Raw genomic sequence first — 5714 nt, 5'->3', positions numbered from 1 at the left:
CTTCTGTCAGCTGGGAAGGAATTGACAAAAGCATGAGAGCCGCAGCATAATTCTCAGCCATAATATTATCTATAATCTCCTTCAGGAAGAAATGCCAGTGGATGCAATAACTTTTACTTTCAAGTATACACAAAAGGCAAATTTGCCAGATTGCAGATTGAGGCAACTTTTAGCATACTTCCATTGTGTGCTGATAAAAAGAGAGAATACAATCACGGAGGCATTTTGATTGGACTATTAATCCCCTGTATTATAAAAACAACTTGATCTAAAGGTTCTAAGCTTCCCATCTCAGTTTCACATGGCAGAGAACTTAACAAGACATCTTGCTAACAGATGAATCAGTCCACGGTTGCTGTGGTGCCGGGATTTTAAGTCAGCATGGAACAGAAGCCTGGGAGAGTGAATTTGAGTTTGTGCATCTGTATCAGCTACACACATGCACTTTTCTTTTTCCAGTTCTAGGGCTTGAACCCAGGGCCTGGGCTCTGTCCTTGGGCAGTCTTGCTCAAGGTTAGCCTTCTACCATTTTGAGTTTGGCTTTCAGATTTTGTGTGGTTAATTGGAGATGTGAGTCTCTTGGCCTTTCCTGCCAAGGCTGACTTCAAACTGCAATCCTCAGATCTCAGCCTCCAGAGTAGCTAGGATTACAGGCGTGAACCATCAGTGCCTGGCCATATGCACTTTGTAGGGTTAATTCTTTCATGAATTTCTTAATTTATTTTATTCATCCATCCTCATTTTGTTAGAAAGAGATTTATTTAAGTAGAACTGGGAAGGATCGGCTAGGGGTAGAGCTCAAGTGAAGAGTGCTTGCTTAGCAAGCAGAAGGTCCTGGGTTCAGGCCCCATAAAACAAATACATAATATAATAAACAAAATACAAATTTTTAATAAAGGAATTTCCTCTTCTTTGGGGCTGGGAAGGTGGCTAAGTGGTAGAGCGCTTGCCTTGCAAGCCTGAGGCCCTGGATTCAATTCCTCAGCACCATATAAGCAAAAAGAAAAAAGCCGTAAGTGGCGCTGTGGCTCAAGTGGTAGAGCGCTAGCCTTGAGCTGAAGAGCTGAGGGACAGAGCCCAGGCCCAGAGTTCAGGCCCCATGACCGGACCCAAAAAAATAAAATAAAATAAAGAATCCTATGTTTCTCCCAAGGAAAATCAGAAAGAAGGGGAGCACATGTCACCCAAAATAGATATGCTTGTTGCTTATAAAAAAAGTTGAACAGGGCTGGGAAGGTGGCTCAGTGGTAGAGCGCTTACCTTGCATGCCTGAGGCCCTGGGTTCGATTCCTCAGCACCACATAAGCAAAAGAAAAAAGCCGGAAGTGGCACTGTGGCTCAAGTGGTAGAGCGCTAGCCTTGAGCTGAAGAGCTGAGGGACAGCGCCCAGGCCCAGAGTTCAGGCCCTACAACCGCCCCCCCCAAAAAAGGAATTTCCTCTTCAAAATTAAAAAAATGAAAGGATAGAAGAAAGGACACTAAGAAGTGAGGAAAAGAAACATAATTACTTAAAGGGTGAAATGAGGAAAGAATTCCAGATTAAAAGAGATAACTAAGATTTTAACTTGATACAGTTATAAAGTTGGTGCTTTTTTTGGTAAGCAGACATATAACTCAACAGGGAGATGTATATGTGAAACCTATTTGTATGTGGGGATACATAAGTCATCAATTGTTAGTATAAATATTCTTTCTCAAGAGACTGCTTTAGCTCCAAGTGTTTTGTACATGTTAAAGGATAGACGAATAATCAATCAATCATCATCATCATCATCATCCAACCTGGTTCATCATGCCAGATCAAAAGGACAGAATGCAAGATGTTATTAAGTGTTGAACAGCGAGTAATACTCAGAAGTCAACATAATCAAGACCTTGTGTGTTCCATTTAGTCTGGTTTCATAGTGCTGGGACCTAATCCAGGATGGCACACATGCTAAGTGAGTGGGTTTTTTTTTTAATTACTCAGCCACATTCCAAGCCCCAAAAGATACTTTTGCTTACACAATGATAATTGATATACATCTTGGTGAGTAAAGCATTCTCTGAAGTCTTGATATTTTATTGTAATCAAAGACCTAAAAATGTCCTTTCTGCCTGTGCTCGATAACAGTAGAGCGTCTCTGGGTCCTGAGAAAGCATGCTTCAGAAGGAGGGGAGACTTTGAACTCATGTAATTTTAAAAAGCTACCCAGGTGATTACTTTCTATCAACCAGCAAAAGGAGCCAAGTCCAAAGCACAGCAGACTCTGTTTTATGCCAGCATTGTTGTTTTATATTGTAACCTCTGGGAATGAGACTCCTGTAGCCACACAGGAAACTTGTGTGATTCATTTTTTTTCATGAAACTTCCCTAAGCTTCACTTAGAGAAAGACAAGGGCAAAGACTCAATGGTTGTCGGTATTTCACAGGATAGACATTGGGAATAGACATTCCTTGATAAAAAGATGTCGACCCTCTCAGGGTATTTCAGTCATTCCTCCAGTGAACAGGAGGGTGTATACGAAGGGTAAATATTTCAGTTACGTGACACCTGCCTTCTCCCTGGGGATGGGCAAGACCAGCTTCTGCCTTTGGATTTCAGCTCTTACATTATCAATGTACTATTTGGAAGGGGATTGGAGGAAGACAGAGGAAGAGATGAAGAAGATTAATTGGAGGGTCATTTAGTGTTTTCTTTTTAAACAGTATTGTGTCTTTTTTGTTGGTGATTTTGAACTAAGAGTAGCTTCTAAGCTAAGATTGAAACGTGTCTAGAGCTCCAGGGAGCAGTAAGCCTGCATCAGCCCTTATGTAGCATACAGGTATGTTAGAACTGCTTCTTGAGGCCCAAGGCACACTGCTGTGATGGGGAGCCCATGTTCACTCAGCAACAGCAGCACATACAGCAAGTTGATGTATGTATCAGCAGACGAAGTGAACCTAAACCTATGCTTCTATTGGGAGCGGTCATTTAATATTTGCTTGTTCATTATTAGCAGCAAATTTATAGTGCATACCATCACAAATAAGGCAAACCCAAATTTATAAAGTAAGGATTATTTACCTTATCTCTAAATGAGTGTAATTTATTGGTGATTCTTAAAAGATTTTGGAATTGAGTAAATATATGTTCCTCAGTGACTGCTGTGCATGTATTATTTCAATATATCTCATGTATATAAAAACATTTCACACTAATTCAGTCATCATAATTATTGGCTGTAACATTTACTGAGAAGGGTGCACAGCACAACACACATGTTTCCCCAGCTGATGCTCGGAGCAAGCATATAAACTATTGTTGCCCCATTGTACAGAAGAGCACACTGGCAGAGCACACAGAGAGATTTTGATGTTATCCCCAGACATTTTGTTAGTGAAAGTTAGACTAAGGATTACAGACAAATTACGTATATACCATATAAGAAGTAGCCTAAATGTATTCCTAAACTACTACATTTCATAATACATTTAGTTATGTAATACTATTACATAATTACATGTTAGCAGATAAAATAATTTGTTTGCTGTCTGCTGTCTTAGACAACACAATCCCAGTGAAGAAAGATGTTTTGGTTTCCTTGTCTGCTTGGCTTTTATGAGCTCATGTGCCCAGACTAGTCTATGAGCACTCAGTACTCGTGGAATGAAACACATAGGTGTGTGTTGCTTGTGGAACAGGTTCGAACTCATACAAAGTGTCAGTGTTACATCACTGAGGCAAGCAACTCCCAGAAAGACTCTAGAGAGAAGCACTAGTCTCTTCTCTAGCAATAATTGGTCTCATCAGTGTTAGAAGCTCACCGCGCCAATCTGAATTATGTTTAGAAGCTATGATCCATGAGCTCATGATTGTGGAGCAAGGTACCGGCCACGGAACAAAGTCAGAGCTGCTGTTGCTGCTGCACACGGCAGCATTGTCACCTTGCTGCAATCCCCAGCATCCTGCCACTGCTTCTCTCAACATTTGGAGTTGAATGATTTCTCCTTGGAACTAAGTTCAATTACAATTGTGTTAGTCCACTTTTTTCTGTTAGCCTCCCCTGAACTGAACTGAACATGAACTGAACCATATCTAAGCTACATCATTCAATTAAAAAAAAGATTTTTGGCAATCCCTACTGGACAAGTATTTAGTGCTTAATGTTAGGTGATTCCTCATGCCATGTGTGACCATTTATCCCTCGAAGCATAGCTGAAGTTGTCATTAACTACCTCCTCAATCAGACACTTCAAGAATTGATTGGGATTTTCCTGAGGAACTTCCTTCAGAACAAAATACCTCTGCGAAGAAGAGCAGCTAAATGTGACTATTCATAAGTAGCAATCGATGGAATAAAAAAGGTTTAAACTAATTTTGCGAATTCTTAACCAACTGCAGTTTATTAGGTAACTCTGAATTCTGCCATCATTCCCCCAGAAGTAGACTTCTCTGATGGCTAGTAAGAAAATTTAAGTGCTACCTTGAATTTGGACAATTAGTTTCCCTTTTAGGATGTAATGCATTTTAATAAGCTCTCAGGGAAAGAGACTGCTGCGAGGTGCTTACTTAATAGATACTGATGTGGATTGACTGACAGCACTGCATCCTGCCGGCCCTCTATGTGTTAGGGTAATGACTTAGAACTGTAACTGTGAAGACGTTTACTTATAAGACACTCAGCTGAACACTCAGCTGTCTCTTCTGCACTGGCGGGGGTCTCTTTCGTGAATCCTCATCTCATTCATTATGCTTGTCCTGCTATTCATCTGCCTTTATTCTTGACAGACGAACACACTCACCAGATCTATGGCACAGTTTGGCCAATAGTCCTGTTTTTTTTTTTTTTGTCAAGTACATGTTCTACAATGAAAATTGTAAACTGGAGGTTGGACTTACAATTTTCTACGGGCTTTTGAAAGAAGAAGTTCTGTAGACCATAGAATTTAGAGTCGAAGTCCGAAATGCAAGCTCCTCCTTTCTCTTGAGGCCGTGCATTTTTAGTTCAATAACATTGAAATGGCCAAGAGTCTGAAGACATGCATCCATAGGGCACCTGTTTTGCAAAGGTATATGGTAACTTTATTCACTATTAATAACATTTTGGAGCAGTAGTCAGATAGAAAAGTGGCCAGACAGAAAAATACAGTAGAACACAATGTCATAGAAGGCAAGAGGCTAACACTTTACAAGGAGAGCTCAAAGGCAACTGCCAACTGCCTCAAGTACAGAGCTTGTGGAAGATGAGGAATGGAGACTGGCTTTTAGACTAGGAACAAAATAGTCACAGGATTTGCAAAAGCGAAGTAGAGAATATGAACTTCTACTACAGATCATTCTGTATAGGAATTGCTCTCTTTCTGCTATTAACAGGAGCAGCAATGGAATGGTAGATGAAAGGAGAAATATGTTACAGAAAGCAGATACTAGATAAATCCTGTCATCGCCTTCAAAGACTGAGGTAGGAGGGGGTGAAAGATTTACTCAGAAGAGGAAAAGGAGTTTGCAGAGGAAAGATACTAGATGTGCAAGGCAAGGAGCCGTTCGCATAAACATGGAATTGACCTTTGCTGGCCAGGAAATTCATGGTACAAACAAAGGGAAGAATATAGTCTACAACAAAATTAGTAAGAATGAACTTCACCAACATAGCCAACCAACTGGAGTAAATTGTCGTTTCTAGAACACTCTGTTCAGTCACTACAGAGTATATTCTTCCATGTACATGGACAACCCAACAAGGCAAACCAC

This window comes from Dipodomys ordii, unplaced genomic scaffold, assembly GCF_000151885.1.
Source record: "Dipodomys ordii isolate 6190 unplaced genomic scaffold, Dord_2.0 Scaffold43, whole genome shotgun sequence".
Taxonomy (NCBI): domain Eukaryota; kingdom Metazoa; phylum Chordata; class Mammalia; order Rodentia; family Heteromyidae; genus Dipodomys; species Dipodomys ordii.
Note: the sequence above shows the minus strand (reverse complement) of the source record.